Source organism: Balaenoptera musculus, chromosome 2, assembly GCF_009873245.2.
Source record: "Balaenoptera musculus isolate JJ_BM4_2016_0621 chromosome 2, mBalMus1.pri.v3, whole genome shotgun sequence".
NCBI lineage: Eukaryota > Metazoa > Chordata > Mammalia > Artiodactyla > Balaenopteridae > Balaenoptera > Balaenoptera musculus.
Window position 1 is genome coordinate 8,874,093 of NC_045786.1, and position 25,954 is coordinate 8,900,046.

Here is a 25,954-nt window from a genome sequence, read left to right on the forward strand (position 1 = left end):
ATGCTCAATGAAATAAGCCAGACACAGAAAGTCAAATACTGCATGATGTTGCCTATATATAATAATCTGAAATAGTCAAACCCTTAAAAACAGAGAGTAGAATGGTGTTTACCAGGGGCTGGAGAGTAGGGGAAGTGGGAAAATGTTGGTCAAAGAGTACAAAGTTTAAAATATGCAGGATGTATAAGTTCTGGATGTCTAATGTACAGCCCAGTGACTACAGTTAAATATACTGTACTGTATACTTGAAATTTGCTGAGTTCTTAATTGTTCTTAACAAAACAAAAAAGGTAACTATATGAGGTGAAGAATATCTTAACTAGCTTGATTGTGGTAAACATTTCATGATGTATCTATACATATATGAAAACATCATGTACACCCTAATTATATAAAATTATTTTTAAATTATTCCTCAGTAAAGCTGGGAGAAAAATGTGTCCGTAGGGATGTACCCTTCTCACCACAGGACATGATTTTATACCATTAAATTGAATTATTGACCCCAAGTTGAGGCAGGAAAATTCTAAGACAGCTCCCACAGATCCCCAACTCCTGGTATTTATGTTCTTTGTGTTGTCCTCCCTTTGGGTGTGTGTAGGACCTTGTGACTTCATTCTAACCAATGGAATATCGTAAAGGTGATGGGATATGACTTTCTTGATTAGGTTACACAAGACTGTAACTTACATCTTACTTGTGGACTTTCTCTGCTGCCCTCTTGGCTTGTATGCTTTGAAGTAAACAGTCATGCTGGAGCAGCCCACGTGGCAAGGAATTGAGGGCAGCCAACAGCCAACAGCCAGCCAGGAACCAAGGGCCTCAGTTCAACAGCCTACAAGGAACCAATCTTACCAACAACCATGTGAGCCTGGAAATAAAGTCGAGCCTTCAGATAAGACCCCAGTCCCGGCTAGCTCCTCAATTGCAGCCTCGTGATAGTCCCTGAAGCAGAGAACCCAGCTAAGCCATGCCCAGACTCCATGGAAAATGTGAGATAATAAATGCGTCTTTCTTTGAGGCAATAAAACAATGTGCATGTGCTATCTCACAGTTTTACTAAGTCACTAGTAATTACACAGTTATTACTAAGTGTGTGGTACTTTGTTACATAGCAATAGATGGCTAATATATCAGTCTAAACTATTTGCATTTGGATCAGTTTACCAATGTTCAGAGGTGCTCCAGGTACCTCAATGTTTATCTTCTTACCCAGGGGGCTCCCCAAGATAATTACTCCTGAAGTGTTTAGTCTGAAGATACCTATTTTACCTTCAGAGCAGTGACTTCTCAATTCTTGCTGCATATTATCATCACAGGGAAGGTATTTTGTTTTGCTTATAGATATTCCCTATTTGGTAAGATATTGTTCTAATGGGGTTTTGTTTACTATTTTATATATTTTCACATTACTTAAGAGGAGAAGCTTCAGGGTTTCCTCTTGACCTTCCTTGCCATACTAGCCTTAACTGCATGCATGGTTCAGGGATCCAATGTGGACATCTGACAGGTGCCAAGAATGTCTATTCCAACTACATACTTGGGAGCTGGGGAAAGTAAACACAGAATGGGTTCACAGACCCATGAGACTTACTGTGACAGGGACTTGGGCCAGAATACCATTTACTATGAGACACCCTCCTCTCCCAATAAGCATCTCCTCTGACTGTTAGCTCAGGGATAGCTCAGTGCCATCATCAAATCCTATTCAGGTTTTAGGATTTCCCTTTCTCTGGTGCACATTTACACTAGTGAGCACCTGTAGACACTAGGAAGATTTATCACATCCTGTAATGTTACCACAGGGTTTTCTTCAGGGCTTCTGATCTCCCCTTTAATCAAGGGCTCTATGAACTCTCTCAGGCCTTGGAACCAGTTGAAGGGCCATGACTAACGTATAAGTAGAGACTCAAGGCAGGCCTCTGTTTCATGTATATATTGGGGTGGCCAAAAAGTTCGTTCGGGTTTTTCCCATACTTTTTTTAATCCCCCCCTTTTTTTTTCCTGTTTTTGTTTTTTCACACACACACACTGTATTTTATTTTTACAAGAGATAAATAGACTGACACCAAGCACTGTAAATGGATGACCACAACAAAAGCAACAATGATTGCAATTACCAAACACGAGACACACTCATACTATGTCATAATGTTGACATTCAGTCCAGTAATCCTCCACTGTAACAGCACCTTCACTTTGCAGTGAAAATTGATTTGTATATTCTTTGCCTCTGAGTCCTTGCGGGATTTTTTTTTTAAATTCAAACAGAAAGTCACAAAAATTATAATCATCCTCATCAGTTCACTCAGTCCCATGTAATTAATTTTTTTTTCATCTTGATCTTTTGTTAGCACTTTTATGAGTTCATCAGTTTTTCATTAGAGTTCTGAAAATGCTTCTTCATTCAGTTCAGCAGTATGGTCAGTTACCAGAAACCTATACTTGTCAGAGTCTTTTCCATGAATTCCTTGAAGATGAAACCCTTTCATAGGAAGATTTTTGCGAAAGCATCAGAGTACACCCAGAACTGTCTGTAAATGACAAAAGACATAAAAATGACCACGGTTAAAGATTTGATGAAAGTTCATAATAATGCAATTGACAAGGAAATTTAGTTATTTCTGAGATATACATTTTAAAGTAATAACTAGAATTATGACTTATAACATTATACCAGAACATATAAGATTTTTAGAAATTTCATGTAATGTCTGAAACATTTATATTAACATATTTCCATATAAATAACCCAAAGAAAGTTTAGTATCAGTTTTTTTTTTTTAAACTTTTTTTTTTGAAATTCACGGTCTTTTATTTATTTATTTATTTATTTATGACTGTGTTGAGTCTTCGTTTCTATGCGAGGGCTTTCTCTAGTTGCGGCAAGTGGGGACCACTCTTCATCGCGGTGCCGCGCACCGCGGGCCTCTCACCATCGCGGCCTCTCTTGTTGCGGAGCACAGGCTCCAGACGTGCAGGCTCAGTAATTGTGGCTCACAGGCCCAGTTGCTCCGTGGCATGTGGGATCTTCCCAGACCAGGCCTCGAACCCGTGTCCCCTGCATTGGCAGGCAGATTCTCAACCACTGCGCCACCAGGGAAGCCCAGTATCAGTTGTTTTTTTCTTTGTTTTTTTATACTGCAGGTATATACTTATTCTTATTAGTCATCAATTTTATACACATCAGGGTATACATGTCAATCCCAATCGCCCAATTCAGCACACCACTATCCCCACCCCCCTGCATTTCCCCCCCTTGGTGTCCATACGTTTGTTCTCTACATCTGTGTCTCAACTTCTGCCCTCCAAACCGGTTCATCTGTACCATTTTTCTAGGTTCCACATACGTGCGTTAATATACGATATTTGTTTTTCTCTGACTTACTTCACTCTGTATGACAGTCTCTAGATCCATCCACGTCTCAACAAATGACTCAATTTCGTCCCTTTTTATGGCTGAGTAATATTCCATTGTATAAATGTACCACTTCTTCTTTATCCATTCGTCTGTTGATGGGCATTTAGGTTGCTTCCATGACCTGGCTATTGTAAATAGTGCTGCAGTGAACAATGGGGTGCATGTGTCTTTTTGAATTATGGTTTTCTCTGGGTATATGCCCAGTAGTGGGATTGATGGATAATATGGTAATTCTATTTTTAGTTTTTTAAGGAACCTCCATACTGTTCTCCTTGTGGCTGTATCAATTTACATTCCCACCAACAGTGCAAGAGGGTTCCCTTTTCTCCACACCCTCTCCAGCATTTGTTGTCTGTAGATTTTCTGATGATGCCCATTCTAACTGGTGTGAGGTGATACCTCACTGTAGTTTTGATTTGCATTTCTCTAATAATTAGTGATGTTGAGCATCTTTTCATGTGCCTCTTGGCCGTCTGTATGTCTTCTTTGGAGAAATGTCTATTTAGGTCTTCTGCCCATTTTTGGATTGGGTTGTTTGTTTCTTTAATATTGAGCTGCATGAGCTGTTTATATATTTTGGAGATTAATCCTTTGTTGATTCATTTGCGAATATTTTCTCCCATTCTGAGGGTTGTCTTTTCGTCTTGTTTATGGTTTCCTTTGCTGTGCAAAAGCTTTGAAGTTTCATTAGGTCCCATTTGTTTATTTTTGTTTTTATTTCCATTACTCTAGGAGGTGGATCAAAAAAGATCTTGCTGGGATTTATGTCAAAGAGTGTTCTTCCTATGTTTTCCTCTAAGAGTTTTATAGTGTCCAGTCTTACATTTAGGTCTCTAATCCATTTTGAGTTTATTTTTGTGTATGGTGTTAGGGAGTGTTCTAATTTCATTCTTTTACATGTAGCTGTCCAGTTTTCCCAGCACCACTTATTGAAGAGACTGTCTTTTCTCCATTGTATATCTTTGCCTCCTTTGTCATAGATTAGTTGACCATAGGTGTGTGGGTTTATCTCTGGGCTTTCTATCTTGTTCCATTGATCTATGTTTCTGTTTTTGTGCCAGTGCCATATTGTCTTGATTACTGTAGCTTTGTAGTATAGTCTGAAGTCAGGGAGTCTGATTCCTCCAGCTCCATTTTTTCCCCTCAAGACTGCATTGGCTATTCAGGGTCTTTTGTGTCTCCATACAAATTTTAAGATTATTTGTTCTAGTTCTGTAAAAAATGCCATTGGTAATTTGATAGGGATTGCATTGAATCTGTAGATTGCTTTGGGTAGTATAGTCATTTTCACAATATTGATTCTTCCAGTCCAACAACATGGTATATCTCTCCATCTGTTGGTATCATCTTTAATTTCTTTCATCAGTGTCTTATAGTTTTCTGCATACAGGTCTTTTGTTTCCCTAGGTAGGTTTATTCCTAGGTATTTTATTCTTTTTGTTGCAATGGTAAATGGGAGTGTTTCCATAATTTCTCTTTCAGATTTTTCATCGTTAGTGTATAGGAATGCAAGAGATTTCTGTGCATTAATTTTGTATCCTGCAACTTTACCAAATTCATTGATTAGCTCTAGTAGGTTTCTGGTGGCATTTTTAGGATTCTCTATGTATAGTATCATGTCATCTGCAAACAGTGACAGTTTTACTTCTTCTTTTCTGATTTGTATTCCTTTTATTTCTTTTTCTTCTCTGATTGCCATGGCTAGGACTTCCAAAACTATGTTGAATAATAGTGGTGAGAGTGGACATCCTTGTCTTGTTCCTGATCTTAGAGGAAATGCTTTCAGTTTTTCACCATTGAGAACGATGTTGGCTGTTGGTTTGTTGTATATGGCCTTTATTATGTTGAGGTAGGTTCCCTCTATGCCCACTTTCTGGAGAGTTTTTATCATAAATGGGTGTTGAATTTTGTCAAAAGCTTCTTCTGCATCTATTGCGATGATCATATGGTTTTTATTCTTCAATTTGTTAATATGGTTTATCACATTGATTGATTTGCGTATATTGAAGAATCCTTGCATCCCTGGGATAAATCCCACTTGACCATGGGGTATGATCCCTTTAATGTGTTGTTGGATTCTGTTTGCTAGTATTTTGTTGAGGATTTTTGCATCTATATTCATCAGTGATATTGGTCTGTAATTTTCTTTTCTTGTAGTATCTTTGTCTGGTTTTGGTATCAGGGTGATGGTGGCCTTGTAGAATGAATTTTGGAGTGTTCCTTCCTCTGCAATTTTTTGGAAGAGTTTGAGAAGGATGGGTGTTAGCTCTTCTCTAAATGTTTGATAGAATTCACCTGTGAAGCCATCTGGTCCTGGACTTTTGTTTGTTGGAAGATTATTAATCAGTTTCAATTTCATTACTTGTGTTTGGTCTGTTCATATTTCTGTTTCTTCCTGGTTCAGTCTTGGAAGGTTATACCTTTCTAAGAATTTGTCCATTTCTTCCAGGTTGTCCATTTTATTGGCATAGAGTTGCTTGTAGTAGTCTCTTAGGATGCTTTGTATTTCTGCAGTGTCTGTTGTAACTTCTCCTTTTTCATTTCTAATTTTATTGATTTGAGTCCTCTCCCTCTTTTTCTTGATGAGTCTGGCTAATGGTTTATCAATTTTGTTTATCTTCTCAAAGAACCAGCTTTTAGTTTTATTGATCTTTGCTATTGTTTTCTTTGTTTCTATTTCATTTATTTGTGCTCTGATCTTTATGATTTCTTTCCTTCTGCTAACTTTGGGTTTTGTTTTTTCTTCTTTCTCTAGGTTCCTTTAGGTGTAAGGTTAGATTGTTTACTTGAGATTTTTCACGTTTCTTGAGGTAGGCTTGTATAGCTATAAACTTCCCTCTTAGCACCCCGCCCCCCGCCTCTCCGGGAGACCCTCCAACACTAGCAGGTAGGTCTGTTTCAGTCTCCCCTGGGGCCACTGCTCCTTCCCCTGTGTCCCGATGCACACACTACTTTGTGTGTGCCCTCCAAGAGTGCAGTCTCTGTTTCCCCCAGTCCTGTCGAAGTCCTGCAATCAATTCCCACTAGGCTTCAAAGTCTGATTCTCTAGGAATTCCTCCTCCCGTTGCCGGACCCCCAGGTTGGGAAGCCTGACGTGGGGCTCAGATCCTTCACTCCAGTGGGTGGACTTCTGTGGTATAAGTGTTCTCCAGTCTGTGAGTCACCCACCCAGCAGTTATGGGATTTGATTTCACTGTGATTGCGCCCCTCCTACCGTCTCATTGTGGCTTCTCCTTTGTCTTTGGATATGGGGTATCTTTTTTTGGTGAGTTCCAGTGTCTTCCTGTCAATGATCATCCAGCAGCTAGTTGTGATTCTGGTGTTCTCGCAAGAGGGAGTGAGAGCACGTCCTTCTACTCCGCCACCTTGGTTCCTTTTTCTTTCCATATGATCTTACAGAAAATCCCGAATGAAGTTTTTGGCCAACCCAAATATTTATATGTACATATTTTAGTAGGAGGTCCATCAACTTCTCAGTCCTGGGAACTCCATGATCAATCATTTGGATGGCCTCTTTGGTCATGCTTTCTTTTGGTTAAACACACATTTTTTTCTCTTGAAGATGAGCACTGTGACATGGCCTTTGCACCCTAGGACCCCATTCTACACTGAAATCACAGGACTAGTTCAATGGCATCTCCCACATTCATCTCTCACCTTCTGAAGATGGCTTCACTTTTAAGGACAGTGACGCTAAAGACTTTTTCATTTTCGTTTTCTTTTTTCACAGCTTTATTGAGATATATTGACATACAACATTGTGTAAGTAAGTTTAAGGTGTACAATGTGTTGAACTGATACACTTACATATTGCAAAATGATTACCACCATGTGGTGTTAGCGAACACCTCCATCACTTCACATATATACTATTACATTTTTGTGGTGAAAACATTTAAAATATACTCTTTTAGTAACTTTCACATATATAATACAGTATTATCTGTAATCACCATGCTGTACACTTCAGATCCCCAACTTATTCATCTTATAACTGGAAGTTTGTTTTAGCAACATTTCTCCATTCATTCCCCCCACCCTCCCAGCCCCTGGTAACAACCATCCTAGACTGTTTCTATGAAATTGAATTTTTGGACTTAACGTATAGGTGATATTATACAGTAGCTGTCTTTCTCTGATTTATCACAATTAGCATAATGCCCTCAAGGTCCATCTATGTTGTTGCAGAAGGCAGATTTCCTTCTTTCTCATGGCTGAATATTATTCGTGTGTGTGTGTACATACCACATCTTCTTAATCCATTCATCCATGGACATATACTTAGACTGTTTGCATATTTTGGCTATTGTGAATAATGTTGCAATGAACTTGGGAGTGCAGATATCTTTTCAAGATCCTGTTTTCATTTCCTTTGTATATACACCCAGAAGTGGGATTGCTGGATCATATGGTAGCTCTATTTTAAATTTTTGCACCAATTTGCATTCCCACCAACAATGCTCAAAGATTACCTTCTCTTGTCCTCTTTGCTAACACTTGTTCTCTCTTGTCTTTTTGATGATAGCCATTCTAACAGGTATGAGGTGACATCTCATTGTGGTTTTGATTTGCATTTCTCTGATGATTATTGATGTTCAGCTCTTTTCATATAACTGTTGGCCATCTGTATGTCTTCTTTAGAAAAATATCTATTCAGATCTGCTGCACATTTTTTTTTTTTTTTTTACTATTGAATAGTGTGAGTTACATATAAAATTTGGATATTAACCCCTTATCAGAAATGTGGTTTGCCAATATTTTCCCCCATTCAGTAGGTTGTCTTTTCACTCTATGGATTGTTTTCCTTACTGTGCAGAAGCTTTTTAGTTTCGTGCAATCCCATTTGTCTATTTTTGCTTTGGTTGTCTTGCTTTTAATCACACCATGAAAAGTACTGCACAGACAATGTCAAGAAAAATTTCCCCTGTAATTTCTTCTAAGAGTTTTACGGTTTCAGGTCTTACATCCAAGTCTTTAGTCCATTTTGAATTAAATTTTGTATCAGGTGTGAAATAAGGGTCCAATTTCATTCTTCTGTATGTGGTTATCTAGTTTTTGCCAACACCATTTATTGACGAGACTATCTTTTTCCCATTATGTATTCTTGGCACCTTGTCAAAGATCAATCGACTGTAAATGCATGAATTTACTTCTGGACTCTCAATTCTGTTCAATTGGTCTAAATATCTGTTCTTATGCTAATACCATACTGCTTTGATTACTATAGCTTTGTAATATACTTTGAAATCACACAATGTGATGCCTCCAGCTTTGTGTTCTTGCACAAGATTGCCTTGGCTATTCAGGTCTTTTGTGGTTTCATACACATTTTAGGATTGTTCTATTTCTGTGAAAAACACCACTGGAATTTTGAGAGAAATTGCATTGAATCTATAGGTCACTTTGGGAAGTGTGGACATTTGAGCAGTATAAATTCTTCCAGTCCCAAAGCACAGAATATATTTCCATTTATTTGTGTCTTCACTTCCTTTCATTGATGTCTTATAGTTTTCAGTGTACAGATCTTTTGCCTCCTTGGTTAAAGATATTCCTAGGCATTTTATTCTTTTTGATGCAAATATAAATGGGATTGTTTTCTTAATTTCTATTTCTGATAGTTTGTTTTTAGCGTATAGAAAGACAACTGATTTTTTGGAGATATAATTGACATATAACATATTAGTTTTAGGTGTACAACATAATGATTTCATATATATATATATTATGAAAGGATTACAACAGTTAAGTTTAGTCAACATCCATCACCAGACATAGTCGCAGTTTTTTTCTTGTGATGAGAACTTTTAAGAACTACTCTCTTGGCGACTTTCAAATATACAATATAGTACTGTTAACTAGAGTCACATGTTGTACATTACATCCCCAGGACTTGTTTATCTTACAGCTGGAATTTTGTGCATTTTACCACTTTCATCCATTACAACCACCACCTACCTTTGGCAGCCACCGATTTATTCTCTGTATCTATCTTTTAAAATTTAGATTCAACATATAAATGATAACATATGGTATTTATCTTTCTCTGATTTATTTCACTTAGCATTATGCCCTCAAGGTCCATCTGTGTTGACCCACATTGCAAGATGGTGAGATTTCCTTCTTTTTTTAAATGGCTGAATAATATTCCATTGTGTGTGTGTGTGTGTGTGTGTGTACACACACACACACGTGTATATATACATGCATATGCATATATATATACAGTTTCTTTATCCATCCGTCCATTGATGGACTCTGGTTGTTCCCATATCTTGGCTGTTGTAAACAATGCTGCAATGAACATGGGCATGCAGGTATCTTTTCAAAATAGCGACTTTGTTACTTTCAGATAAATATCCAGAAGTGGGATTGCTGGATTATGTGGTAGTTTTATGTTTAATTTTTTGAGGAACCTCTCTGTTTTCTATAGTGGCTGCACCCATTTACACTCCTGCCAACAGTGCACAAGGGTTCCCTTTTCTCCACATCCTTGCCAACATTTGTAATTTTTATCTTTTTGATAATAGTCATTCTAACAGGTGTGAGGTGATATCTTGTGGTTTTGATTTGCATTTCTCTGATGATTAGTGATGTTGAGTACCTTTTTATGTATCTGTCAGCCATTTGTATGTCTTCTTTGGAAAAACGTCTATTTAGATCCTCTGTACGTATGTTAATCTGATTTTTTTATTGTATTGAGTTGTATGAGTTCTTTATATTTTTTGGATATTAACCCATTATCAGATGTATGATTTCCAGATATTTTCTTCCATTCCACTGGGTGCCTTTTCATTTCATTGATGGCTTCCTTTGTCGTGCAAAATATTTTTAGCTTGATGTAGTCTCACTTGTTTATATTAGCTTTTGTTGCTTTTGTTTTTGGGATCAAATCTAAAAAAACTTTGCCAATACCGATGCCAAGGAGCTTACCCCTTAGGTTTTTTTTTTTTTTTTTTAAATAAATTTATTTATTTATTTATTTTTAATTTTGGCTCCGTTGAGTCTTTGTTGCTGCACGCAGGCTTTCTCTAGTTGTGGTGAGCGGGAGCTACTCTTCCTTGCAGTGCACAGGCTTCTCATTGTGGTGGCCTCTCCTGCTGCAGAGCACGGGCTCTTGGCATGCGGGCTTCGGTAGTTGTGGTATGCAGGCTCAGTAGTTGTGGCGCATGGGCTTAGTTGCTATGCAGCATGTGGGATCTTCCCAGACCAGGGCTTGAACCTGTGTCCCCCAGGCAGATTCTTAACCACTGCCCCACCAGGGAAGTCCCTATTTGTGTCATCTTTTATTTCTTTCATCAGTATCTTTTAGTTTTCTGAGTATAGGTCTTTAGGTAGGTTTATTCCTAGGTATTTTATTCTTTCTGATGGGATGGGAAATGGGATTGTTTCCTTAATTTCTCTTTCTGATCTTCTGTTGTTTGTTAGTGTATAGGAATGCAAGAAATTTATGTGTATTAATTTTGTATCCTGCAACTTTACTGAATTATTGATGAGCTCTAGTAGTTTTCTGGTAGCATCTTTAGGATTTTCTGTGTATAGTATCATGTCATCTGCAAACAGTGACAATTTTACTTCTTTTCCAATTTGGATTCCTTTTATTTCTTTTTCTTCTCTGATTGCCTAGATTAGGACTTCCAAGACTATGTTGAATAATAGTGGTGAGAGTGGACATCCTTGTCTTGTTCCTGATCTTAAAAGAAATGCTTTCAATTTTTCACCATTGAGAATGATGTTCACTGTGGGTTTATCATATATGGCCTTTATTATGTTGAGGTAAGTTCCCTCTAAGCCCACTTTCTGGATAGTTTTTATCATAAATTAGTGTTGAATTTTATCAAAAGCTTTTTCTCCATCTATTGAGATGATATTTTTATTCTTCAATTTGTTAATGTGGTGTATCACACTGATTGATTTGCAGATATTGAAAAATCCTTGCATCCCTGGGATAAATCCCACTTGATCATGGTATATGATCCTTTTAATGTATTGTTGGATTTGGTTTGCTATTATTGTGCTAGAGATTTTTGCATCTATGTTCATCAGTGATATTGGTCTATATTTTTTTTGTGGTATCTTTGTCTAGTTTTGGTATCAGGGTGATGATGGTGGCCTCACAGAATGAGTTTGGGAGTGTTCTGGAGAAAAGTCTCTTCAATAAGTGGTGCTGGGAAAACTGGACAACTACATGTAAAAGAATGAAATTAGAACATTCTCTAACACCACATACAAAAATAAACTCAAAATGGATTAAAGACTTAAATGTAAGACTGGATACTTACTGGATACTGGAGGAAAACATAGGCAGAACACTCTTTGACATAAATTGCAGCAGTATCTTTTTGCATCCACCTCCTAGAGTAATGAAAATAAAAACAAAAGTAAAAAATGGGACCTAATTAAACTTAAAACCTTTTGCACAGCAAAGGAAACCATAAACAAAACGAAAAGACAACCCACAGAATGGGAGAATATATTTGCAAACTAAGTGACCAACAAGGGATTAATCTCCAAAATATACAAACAGCTCATGCAGCTCAATATCAAAAAAAACAAACAGCCCAATCAAAAATGGGCAGAAGATCTAAATAGACATTTCTCCAAAGAAGACATACACATGGCCAAAAAGCACATGAAAAGATGCTCAACATCACTAATTATTAGAGAAATGAAAATCAAAACTACAGTGAGGTATCACCACTCAGAATGGCCATCATCAAAAAAGTCTACAAACAGTAAATGCTGGAGAGGATGTGGAGAAAGGGAACCCTCCTGCACTGTTCATGGGAATGTAAATTGGTACACCCACTATGGAGAACAGTATGGAGATTCCTTAAAAAACTAAAACTAGAACTACCATATGATCCAGCAACCCCACTTCTGGGCATCTATCTGGAGAGGATCATAATTTGAAAAGATACATGCACCCCAGTGTTCCTGGCAGCACTATTTACAATAGCCAAGAACCTAAATGTCCATTGGCAGAGGAACGGATAAAGAAGATGTGGTACATGTATACAACAGAATATTACTCAGCCATAGAAAGACTGAAATAATGCCCATTTGCAGCAACATGGGTGGACCTACAGATTATCATCCTAAGTGAAGTAAGTCAGACAGAGAAAAACAAGTATCACATGATATCACTATAAGTGGAATCTAAACAAATGATACAAATGAACTTATTTACAAAACAGAAACAGACTCAGGGACTTTGAAAACAAACTTATGGTTACCAAAGGGGAAAGGTTGGGGGGGGGGGTAGGGATAAATTAGGAGTTTGGGATTAACATATACACACTACTATGTATAAAATAATCAACAAGGACCTTCTCTATAGCATAGGGAACTCTACTTAGTATTCTTTAATAACCTATATGGGAAAAGAATCTGAAAAAGAATGGATATATGTATAACTGAACCACTATGCTGGATACCTGAAACTAACAAAACATTGTAAATCAACTATACTCCTATATAAAATAAAAATTAAATTAAAAAAAAGATACTCCATGGTTTATCTTCCTACATACTTATCAGTTTGTATACTGTTGATTCCCTGTTGGGGCAGGTCACTCTTCACTTTCTGCTTTCATTTAGCGATTTTGCCTATTAAGTTGTAATCTGGGTCCAAATCATTTTCCAGTAAAGCCAAAGCTTGAGGATCACCCAGCTGGAAGGGAAACTGGATCCACAGAGGGCCTTTAGCATATTTCCACGAAAGGGCTTTGCCTGCACTGAGGTGCAAATACGTGGATTCTGGAACCCTTTCTAGTCCTCACCAGATGGGCTGGAAGTGACTGTCTCTTTTGAAAAATTGAGTTTTTTGTTTCTTACCTAAGCCACCTTGGTTTCTAACAGAAAAAAAAAGATATTCTAACTATTTGTCACCCCTATCCAAAAGGACAGAGCTCCAGTGACCCAATAAGCAAATGACCAAAACCCCAAATAGAAAAATGCACAGGGAATATGGATAGTCCACACGCAGGGGAATGTAAATCTCTCTTAAATGGAGGAAAAGCTTAGGCCTACTCTTAATAATTGCAAAGTAGATCCACAATGAATTTTTTCTTTTCACAAAATCAAATTTTGATTTTACTCTTTGGTAAAATCAGAGTCAGGATTTGGGGAAATAGGCATTCTCATATACTGTGGGGTAGAGTGTAAACTTTGATAAAGAGAAATTTGACTGTATCAAAATGAAAACTGCATATACCCTTTGATCTAGTCATTCTGGGACTTCATCTGATATATATACTCCCACGTGAGCAAATTACATGTGTGTGTGTGTGTGTGTGTATTACAACTAACACTGTAATAAGAAGGTTGAGGAATGACATTAGCATCATAGCCATATAAAAAATATCCCTCACTCCCCTGTCCACCAACAAAAAGTTGGCATTTATCCATGAACAAAAGTGACTTTGAGAGAACTGTGGGGTCTACCAAGGGACCCAGGAGGAGCCTTGCCCACCCATGTATTGATGTCGACACACATCAGTCCTGGCTGTGGACCCTACAGTGGTCTGTGTGAGCTGCCTCCAGCCCCTCTCAGGCAAAGGACCTCAACAAGTATTTCTCCAAAGAAGATATACAAATGGCCAACAGATATATGAAAAGGTGCTACGTATCACTAATCATCAGGAAAACAGAAATCAAAATCATAATGAGATATCACTCACACCTGTTAGGATGATTCTCATCAAAAAAATACGAGATAGGGTCCCAGTTCAAGACAGTGACCTAAGAGGATCCTGAGCTCACCTCCTGCCATGGACACACCAAATCTACAGCTACGTACAGAACTTCTTCCCCTGAAAGAAACCCCAAAACTAGCTGACTTCTACATATGAGGCAACAGAGAAAAAAAAACCCACATCGTAGGAGGTAGGAGAAGCTGAGACAATCTCATCATAAACCTAATGCAGCAACCTGCAATCAAGAGGGAACTGACAACTCTGAGCTTATCCCTGATGAGCAAAGGGGTTCAACCCCACATCAGGCACCCTAACTTTCAAGACCTGCACCTGAGAGGTGAGCCCTGAAATATCCAAGTTTGAAAGACACCAGGGCGTGCGTACATGAGATCCAGAGGCTATGAGTGGGCTGAGAAACAGTTCCTAAAGGGTTCGCACAGACTCGCCTGGCCACCCAGCACCAGGGCCCAGTGCAGAGGCAGCCAGCTGAAAAGCGCCCAGTTTGCTTATCTTAAAGCTCTGGCCTGAGGAGCAGACTTCTAACTGAACACACAACTAAAGGCCAACGGAAACGCTCTCCAAAGACTATGGCCAGCAGGTGCCACCGTCATGCTTTCCCTCTGCCCACTCCAGGTCATGGTGTCTCCGAGAAAGGGGCTTACGTATATACACCTGACACCCTAGCCTTTGTGTCCGCCACCCAGAGGACACATCCTTTGATAGTGTGGCTCTTGTGGCCGATGGGCCTTGTCTTCATGGGTTCATCAGGATGGTATCAAACAAAGAAATAGTTCTTAACTGGCTATCATCATAGGGTTCAAAAGCAGAGGCAGCAGACAGAAATGCCCATCTCCCAGTCTTCTCCTGAAAGAGATGTATTTGAAAGCTATAAAAGCTGCTGCCTGGGGGTCTGGCTTCCAATCAGCCTGAATCTAAGTGCTGACTGAAATCCTCCCCCTGGCAGGTTGGAACACACTCAACTCCTGGTTAAGAATAAAGTAGGCTTCTTGGACAATCACGAAGGTTTGAGAGACAACCAAGAGCTAGGGCAGAGTTGAACAATAAGATTCATCTCCTACACAAAGCCACTCCTTCAAGACTGGGAGAGGCAGTTGTTTTATCTAATGTATACAAACCAACACAGAGAGTCAAGGAAAATGAAGAAACAGAGGAATATGTTCCAAAGGAAAGAACAAGATAAAACCCCAGACAAAGGCCTTAATGAAATGGAGATAAGTAATCTGCCTGATAAAGAGCTCCAAAGATGGTGATAAAGATGCTCACTGATCTCAGGAGAACAATCCATGAATGAGAATTTCAACAGAGACTGAAAATATAAGAAAGTACCAAATAAAAGTGACAGAGCTGAAGAATAACTGATCTGAAAAATATACAATAGAGGTGTTCAGAAGACTAGATGAAGCAGAAAAAAGGATCACTGAACTCAAAGCCAGGGCAGTGGAACTCACCCAATCAGAACAGCAAAAAGAAAAAAGAATGAAGAAGGGTGAATGAAGGTAGTTTATGAAACAACATCAAGCAAAGGGATCCCAAAAGAGGAAGAAAGGGGCAGAAAACTCATTTGAAGAAATAATGGCTGAAAACTTCCCTAACCTAGATCCAGATCCAGGAAGCCCAGAGACTATTAAATAAGATGAACCCAAAGGAAGATACATTGTAATTCAAGTGTCAAAAGTTGAAGACAAGGAGAGAATCTTAAAAGCAACAAGAAAAAAACAATTTGTTATGTACAAGGGAATCCTACAGGACTATGAACAGATTTTTCAGCAGAAATTTCGCAGCCCAGAGGGTGTGGCGTGATATATAGATATAAAGAGCTGAAAGAAAAAAACTGGCAACTAACAATACTCTACCCAGGAAAACTGTCCTTCAGAACTGAAGGAGAGATAAAGAGTTTTCTAGACAAGCAAAAGCAAAAGAAGTTCATCACCACTGGACCAGCCTTACAAGAAACGTTAAGAGGGTGTTATTCAAGCTGAAAAGAAAGGGTGATAAATAGTAATAAGAAAACAAATGAAATTATGAATCTCACTGGTAAAGGTAAGTATACAGTAAAATACAGAATAATCTAATTTCATAAAGGCAGTGGGGTGGTTAATCACTTATTAAAGCCAGTAGGAAGGTTAAAAGAGAAAAGTAGTAAAAATAACTACATATAATTTGTTAATGGATACATAAAAGATGTATACTGTGACATCAAAAGCATTGGAAAATAAGTTATCAACTTAAAATGGACTGTTGTAAGTTGTTTTATATAAATCTCATTTATATAAAGTGAGTAGTTTTGCTTTGCTAACTACAAAGCAAAAACCTATAGTAGATACACAAAATATAAAGAGAAAAGACTAACCATACCACCACAGAAAATCATCAGACAGTAAAGAGAGCAAGAGAAGAAAGGAACAGAGGGATTACAAGACAACCAGAAAGAAATTAACAAAATGGCAATAAGTACATACCTATAAGTAATTACATTAAACGTAAAAGGACTAAAGTTTCCAATTAAAAGACAGACTGGCTGAATGGATATAAAAAATGACCCATCTATATGCTGCCTAAAAGAGATTCACTTCAGGGGAATTCCCTGATGGTCCAGTGGTTAGGACTCAGCATTTTCACTGCCAGGGCCTGGGTTTGATCCCTGGTTGGGGAACGAAGATCAAGCAAGCCGAGCAGCATGGGGAAAAAAATAAATAAAATATAAAATATAAGAGACTCACTTCAGCTTTAAGGACACATAGAGACTAAAAGTAAAGGTATGGAAAAAGATATTCCACACAATGGAAAACAAAAGCAAGCTGGAATAGCTGTATTTATACCTTAACAAACAAATGTCATTATATAATGATAAAGGATCAATTCATCAAGAGGATATAACATTTGTAAATATTTATGCACCTGACATAGGAACATCTAAATATTTAAAGCAAATATTAACAGATGGGAGAAATAGAGAGCAATACAGTAATATTAGGGGATTTCAGTACTCCCCCATCCACAATGAAGAGATCATACAGACAGAAAAATAAGGAAACATTGGGCTTAAGTCTATCTGGTCTAACATGTAGTTTAACATTTACAGAACATTCCATCTGAAAGCAACAGAACATAGATTCCTCTCAAATGTACAGGAAACATTCTCCAGGACAGGTAATATGTTTGGTCACAAAACAAGTGTTAATAAATTAGAAGACTGAAATCTTGTCAAGCAGCTTTTCTGACTACAATGGTATAAAAGTAGAAATCAATTACAGAAGAAAACTGGAAAATTCACACATATATGGAGAATAAACATGCTCCTGAACAACCAAGGAGTCAAAAGAGAAGTCAAGGAATAATACATACCAAGGACTTTCCTGGTGGTCCAGTGGGTAAGGCTCCGCACTCCCAGCGCAGGGGACCTGAGTTCAATCCCTGGTCGGGGAACTTGATCCCGCATGCATGCTGCAACTAAGAGTTTGCATGCCACAACTAAGAAGCCCGCATGCCTCAACTAAAGATCCTGCATGCCACAACGAAGATCCTGAGTGCTGCAACTAAGACCTGGCATAGCCTAAATAAATAAATAAATAAATAAATAAATATTAAAAAAGAAATAATATATACCATAACTTATGGCATGCAATAGAATCTGTTGTAAGAGGGAAGTTCATAGTGATAAATGCCACATGATGAAACAAGAAAGACCATGAATAAACCTAATTTGACACCTCAAGGAACTAGAAAAAGAAAAAAATGAAGCCCAGAGTTAGCAGAAGGAAGGAAATAACAAAGATTGGAGCAGAATAAATGAAATAGAGACTAAAAAGACAATAGTGGGATTACACCAAGATGGCAGAATAGAAGGACCTTGTGTTCATCTCCTCTCACAAACACACCAAAATCACAACTGACTGCTAAACAACCATCAGTAAAAAAGACTGGAACCTACCAAAAAAAAAAAAAACCAAAAAACTTCTACAACTAAAGACATTACGGAGAAACCACAATAAGACAGCACTGGTGATATAATCAAATCCCATACCCCCCGGGTGGGTGACCCACAAACTGGCGAATAATTATAGTGCAGAGGCTCCCCCACAGGAGTGAGAGTTCTGAGCTTCATGTCAGCTCCCCAGCCTGGGGGTCTGGTACTAGGAAGAGGAGCCCCAAGAGCATTTGGCTTTGAAGACCAGTGGGGCTTAATTTCAGGAGCTCCACAGGACTGGGGGAAACAGATTTCACTGTTAAAGGTGTACAAAAATCTCACACTCAATGGGACAAAAAGCAAAAGCAGTAACTTCACAGAGCCTGGGACAGACATATCTGCTGGTCTTGGAGGGTCTCCAGGGGAGGAAAGGGGTGGCTGTGGCTCTCTCTGGGGACATAAAAGCTGGTGGCGGACACACTGGGGAGTATTCATGTGCCTGCGCTCTCCTGTAGGATGATATCTTGCTTGGGTCATTAGCACCAAGGCCTGGGCCCACCCGACAGCCTGTAGGCTCCAGTGCTGGGACACCTCACGCCAAACAACCAACTGGGCAGGAACACAGCCCCACCCATCAGTAGAAAGGCTGCCTGAAGGCTTCCTGAGACCACAGCCACCTCTAGACATGCCCCTAGACGCAGCCCTGCCCACAAGAGGGCCAGGATGCAGCTCCACCCACCAGTGGGCAGGCACCAGCCCCTCACACCAGGAAGCCTGCACAAGCCTCTAGAACAGCCTCACCCACCAGGGGACAGACACCAGAAGCAAGGAAATTACAATCCTGAAGCCTACGGAATGGAGTCCGCAAACACAGGCCAGACCCTACCCTGGGACCAGCTGGCCCCTGGCCCTTGGGTAACAAGAGGGGACACACAGGACATCCCCTACAGAAGGCCACTTCTCCAAGGTCAAGAAACGTAACTAACCCACCACATACATAAAATACAAATAGAGATTTAAACAAAATGAGGTAGCAGAGGAATATGTTTCAGACGAAGGAACAACATAAAACCACAGAAGAACTAAGTAATGTGGACACAGGTGATTTACCTGAGAAAGAGTTCAGAGTAATGATCATAAAGATGATCCAAGAACTCAGGAGAAGAATAGCAAGAAGTTAGAAGTTTTTAAAGGAGTTAGAAAATATAAAGAAAAACCAGACTTGAAGAATATAATAACTGAAATGGAGCGCTAGAAGGAATCAACAGTAGAATAAATGAGGCAGAAGAATGGATCAGTGAGCTGAAAGAGTAGTGGAAATCAGTGTCACAGAACAAAGAAAAAAGAATGAAAAAAAATGAGGACAGTTTAAGAGACCTCTGGGATGACATCAAGTGCACTAATATTCACATTAGAGGGGTCCCAGAAGGAGAAGAGAGAAAGAAAAGGCCTGAAAAAATATTTGAAGAGATAACAGCTGAAAATTTCCCTAGCCTGGGAAAGGAAACAGTCACCCAAGTCCAGGAGGTGCAGAGAGTCCCATACAGCAGTAGTTCCCAACCTTTTTGGCACCAGGGACCAGTTTTGTGGAAGACAGTTTTTCCATGGATGGGGATGGGGGGGTGGGGGATGGTCAGGCAGTAACGCGAGCAACGGGGAGAGATGGGGAGCAGCAGATGAAGCTTCGCTCACTGGCCCGCCGCTCACCTCCTGCTGTGTGGCCCGGTTCCTAACAGGCCGCAGACTGATACTGGTCCGCAGCCTGGGGGTTAGGGACCCCCGCCATACAGGATTAACCCAAAGAGGAACACACACAGGCACAGAGTAATCAAATTGACAAAAATTAAAGACAAAGAGAAGATAGTAAAAGCAAAAAATAACATACAAGGGAATTCCAATAAAGTTATCAGCTGTTTTTTCAGCAGAAACTCTGCAGGCCAGAAGGGAGTGGCAGGACATATTTAAAATGATGAAAAGAAAACACCTACAACCAAGAATACTCTACCCAGCAAGACTCTCATTCAGATTTGACAGAGACATCAGAAGCTCTACAGATAAGCAAAAGCTAAAAGAGTTCAGCACCACCAAACCACCTTTACAACAAATTCTAAAGGAACCTCTTTAGATGGAAAAAAAAAGGCCACATCTAGAAACAAGAAAATTATGAAATGGAAAGGTTCACCAGTAAAGGCTAACATACAGTAAAGGCAGGAAATCACCAACAGGTAAATTAATAGGTAAGTTAAAAGACGAAACTGGTAACATCAGGGGACCTTCAAGATGGTGGAGGAGTAAGATGTGGAGATCACCTTCCTCCCCACAAATACATCAGAAATACAGCTACATGTGGAACAGCTCCTATAGAACACCTACCGAATGCTGGCAGAAGACGTCAGACCTCCCAAAAGGCAAGAAACTCCCCATGTACCTGGATAGGGCAAAAGAAAAAAGAAAAAACAGAGACAAAAGAATAGGGACAGGACCTGCACCTCTGGGAGGGAGCTGTGAAGGAGGAAAAGTTTCCACACACTTGGAAGACCCTTCACTGGCAGAGACGGGGGTGGCAGGGGGGAAGCTTCGGAGCCACGGAGGAGAGCGCAGCCACAGGGGTGCGGAGGGCAAAGCGGAGAGATTCCCGCACAGAGGATCGGTGCCGACCAGCACTCACCAGCCCACGAGGCTTGTCTGCTCACCCGCCGGGGCGGGCGGGGGCTGGGAGCTGAGGCTCAGGCTTCGGAGGTCGGATCCCAGGGAAAGGACTGGGGATGGCTGCGTGAACACAGCCTGAAGGGGGTTAGTGCGCAAGAGCTAGCTGGGAGGGAGACCAGGAAAAAGTCTGGACCTGCCTAAGAGACAAGAGACCATTGTTTCCGGGTGCGTGAGGAGAGGGGATTAAGAGCACCACCTAAATTAGCTCCAGAGATGGGCGCGAGCCGCAGCTATCAGTGAAGAAACCAGAGAAGGGCATGAAATGCTAAGGCTGCTGCCGCAGCCACCAAGAAGCCTGCGTGCCAGCACAGATCACTATCCACACATCCCCTCCTGGGAGCCTGTGCAGCCCGCCACTGCCAGGGTCCCGTGATCCAGGGACAACTTCCCCGGGAGAACACACGGCGCGCCTCAGGCTGGTGCAACGTCACGCAGGCCTCTGCCACCGCAGGCTCGCTCCGCATCCGTACCCCTCCCTCCCCCCGGCCTGAGTGAGCCAGAGCCCCCTAATCAGCTGCTCCTTTAACCCCGTCCTGTCTGGATGGGGAATAGACGCCCTCAGGCGACCTACACGCAGAGGGGGGTCCAAATGCAAAGCTGAACCCCAGGAGCTGTGCGAACAAAGAAGAGAAAGGGAAATCTCTCCCAGCAGCCTCAGGAGCAGCGGATTAAATCTCCACAATCAACTTGATGTACCTGCATCTGTGGAATACCTGAAAAGACAACGAATCATCCCAGAATTGAGGCAGTGGACTTGGGGAGCAACTGTAGACTTGGGTTTTGCTTTCTGCAAATGTCTAACTTGTTTCTGGTTTTATGTTTATCTTAGTTTAGTATTTAGAGTTTATTATCATTGGTACATTTGTTTATTGATTTTTGGTTGTTCTCTTCCTCTTTTTGTTTCCTATATATAGTTATATATATATATATTTCCTTTTTCTCTTTTTGTGAGTGTGTATACTTCTTTGTATGATTTTGTCTGAATAGCTTTGCTTTTACCATTTGTCCTAGGGTTCTGTCAGTTTTTTTTTTTTCTTTTTCAATGTAGTTTTTAGTGCTTGTTATCATTGGTGGATTTGTTTTTTGGTTTGGTTGCTCTCCTTTCTTTTTTCTTTTTCTTCTTTTTTTTATTACTTTAAAATTTTTTTATTTGTAATAATTATTTTTTATTTTAATAACCTTATTTTATTTTATTTTTTCTTTCTTTCTTTTTTTCTCCCTTTTCTTCTGAGCCGTGTGGCTGACAGTGTCTTGGTGCTCCAGCTGGGTGTCAGCCCTGTGCCTCTGAGGTGGGAGAGCTGAGTTCAGGACATTGGTCCACCAGAGACCTCCTGGCTCCATGTAATATCAAACAGTGAAAGCTCTCCCAGAAATCTCCATCTCAACGCTAAGACCCAGATCCACTCAATGACCAGCAAACTACAGTGCTGGACACCCTATGCTAAACAACTAGCAAGACAGGAATACAACCCCACCCATTAGGAGAGAGGCTGCCTAAAATCATAAGGTCACAGACACCCCCAAACACACCACCAGACACGGTCTTGCCCACCAGAAGGACAAGATCCAGCCTCATCCACCAGAACACAGGCACTAGTCTCCTCCACCAGGAAGCCTACACAACCCACTGAACCAACCTTAGCCACTGGGGGCAGACACCAAAAACAACGGGATCTACGAACCTGCAGCCTGTGAAAAGGAGACCCCAAACACAGTAAGTTAAGCAAAATGAGAAGACAAAGAAATACACAGCAGATGAAGGAGCAAGGTAAAAACCCATCAGACCAAACAAATGAAGAGGAAATAGGCAGTCTACCTGAAAAGGAATTCAGAGTAATGATAGTAAAGATGACCAAAATCTTGGAAATAAAATGGAGAAAATACAAGAAACATTTAAAAAGGACCTAGAAGAACTAAAGAGCAACCAATGATGAACAACACAATAAATGAAATTAAAAATTCTGTAGAAGGAATCAATAGCAGAATAACCGAGGCAGAAGAACGGATAAGTGACCAGGAAGATAAAATAGTGGAAATAACTACTGCAGAGCAGAATAAAGAAAAAAAAGAATGAAAAGAATTGAGGATGGTCTCAGAGACCTCTGGGACAACATTAAACACACCATCATTCGAATTACAGGGGTCCCAGAAGAAGAAGAGAAAAAGAAAGGGACTGAGAAAATATTTGAAGAGATTATAGTTGAAAACTTCCCTACTATGGGAAAGGAAATAGTTAATCAAGTTCTGGAAACACAGAGAGTCCCATACAGGATAAATCCAAGGAGAAACACTCCAAGACACATATTAAACTATCAAAAATTAAATATAAAGAAAACATATTAAAACAGCAAAGGAAAAACAACAAATAACACACAAGGGAATCCCCATAAGGTTAACAGCTGATCTTTCAGCAGAAACTCTCCAAGCCAGAAGGGAGTGGCAGGACATATTCAAAGTGATGAAGGAGAAAAACCTACAACCAAGATTACTCTACCCAGCAAGGATCTCATTCAGATTTGATGGAGAAATTAAAACCTTTACAAACAAAAGCAAAAGCTGAGAGAGTTCAGCACCACCAAACCAGCTTTACAACAAATGCTAAAGGAACTTCTCTAGGCAGGAAACACAAGAGAAGGAAAACACCTACAATAACAAACCCAAAACATTTAAGAAAATGGGAATAGGAACATACATATTAATAATTACCTTAAATGTAAATGGATTAAATGCTCCCACCAAAAGACACAGACTAGCTGAATGCATACAAAAACAAGACCCATATATATGCTGTCTACAGGAGACCCACTTCAGACCTAGGGACACATACAGACTGAAAGTGAGGGGATGGAAAAAGATATTCCATACAAATGGAAATCAAAAGAAAGCTGGAGTAGCAATTCTCATATCAGACAAAATAGACTTTAAAATAAAGACTCTTACAAGAGACAAAGACGGACACTACATAATGATCAAGGGATCGATCCAAGAAGAAGATATAACAATTGTAAATATTTACGCACCCAACATAGGAGCACCTCAATACATAAGGCAAATACTAACAGCCATAAAAGGGGAAATCGACAGCAACACAATCATAGTAGGGGACTTTAACACCCCACTTTCACCAATGGACAGATCATCCAAAATGAAAATAAATAAGGAAACACAAGCTTTAAATGATACACTAACGAAGTGTATATTAATTGATATTTATAGGACATTCCACCCAAAAACAACAGAATACACATTTTTCTCAAGTGCTCATGGAACATTCTCCAGGACAGATCATATCTTGGGTCACAAATCAAGCCTTGGTAAATTTAAGAAAATTGAAATTGTATCAAGTATCTTTTCCGACCACAACACTATGAGGCTAGATATCAATTACAGGAAAAGATCTGTAAAAAATACAAACACATGGAGGCTAAACAATACACTACTTAATAACCAAGTGACCACTGAAGAAATCAAAGGGGAAATCAAAAAATACCTAGAAACAAATGACAATGGAGACACGACGACCCAAAACCTATGGGATGCAGCAAAAGCAGTTCTAAGAGGGAAGTTTATAGCAATACAATCCTACCTTAAGAAACAGGAAACATCTCAAATAAACAACCTAACGTTGCACCTAAAGCAATTAGAGAAAGAAGAACAAAAAAACCCCAAAGTTAGCAGAAGGAAAGAAACCATAAAGATCAGATCAGAAATAAATGAAAAAGAAATGAAGGAAACGATAGCAAAGATCAATAAAACTAAAAGCTGGTTCTTTGAGAAGATAAACAAAATTGATAAACCATTAGCCAGACTCATCAAGAAAAAAAGGGAGAAGACTCAAATCAATAGAATTTGAAATGAAAAAGGAGAAGTAACAACTGACACTGCAGAAATACAAAGGATCATGAGAGATTACTACAAGCAACTCTATGCCAATAAAATGGACAACCTGGAAGAAATGGACAAATTCTTAGAAATGCACAACCTGCCGAGACAGAACCAGGAAGAAATAGAAAATATGAACAGACCAATCACAAGCACTGAAATTGAAACTGTGATTAAAAATCTTCCAACAAACAAAAGCCCAGGACCAGATGGCTTCACAGGCGAATTCTATCAAACATTTAGAGAAGAGCTAACACCTATCCTTCTCAAACTCTTCCAAAATATAGCAGAGGGAGGAACACTCCCAAACTCATTCTATGAGGCCACCATCACCCTGATACCAAAACCAGACAAAGATGTCACAAAGAAAGAAAACTACAGGCCAATATCACTGATGAACATAGATGCAAAAATCCTCAACAAAATACTAGCAAACAGAATCCAAAAGCACATTAAAAGGATCATACACCATGATCAAGTGGGGTTTATCCCAGGGATGCAAGGATTCTTCAATATATGCAAATCAATCAACGTGGCTGTATATTAACAAATTGAAGGAGAAAAACCATATGATCATCTCAATAGATGCAGAGAAAGCTTTTGACAAAATTCAACACCCATCTATGATAAAAACCTTGCAGAAAGTAGGCATAGAGGGAACTTTCCTCAACATAATAAAGGCCATATATGACAAACCCACAGCCAACATCGTCCTCAATGGTGAAAAACTGAAACCATTTCCACTAAGATCAGGAACAAGACAAGGTTGCCCACTCTCACCACTATTATTCAACATAGTTTTGGAAGTTTTAGCCACAGCAGTCAGAGAAGAAAAAGAAATAAAAGGAATCCAAATCGGAAAAGAAGAAGTAAAGCTGTCACTGTTTGCAGATGACATGATACTACACATAGAGAATCCTAAAGATGCTACCAGAAAACTACTAGAGCTAATCAATGAATTTGGTAAAGTAGCAGGATACAAAATTAATGCACAGAAATCTTTTTCATTCCTATACACTAATGATGAAAAATCTGAAAGTGAAATTAAGAAAACACTCCCATTTACCATTGCAACAAAAAGAATAAAATATCTAGGAATAAACCTACCTAAGGAGACAAAAGACCTGTATGCAGAAAATTATAAGACACTGATGAAAGAAATTAAAGATGATACAAATAGATGGAGAGATATACTCTGTTCTTGGATTGGAAGAATCAACATTGTGAAAATGACTCTACTACCCAAAGCAATCTACAGATTCAATGCAATCCCTATTAAACTACCACTGGCATTTTTCAACAGAACTAGAACAAAAAATT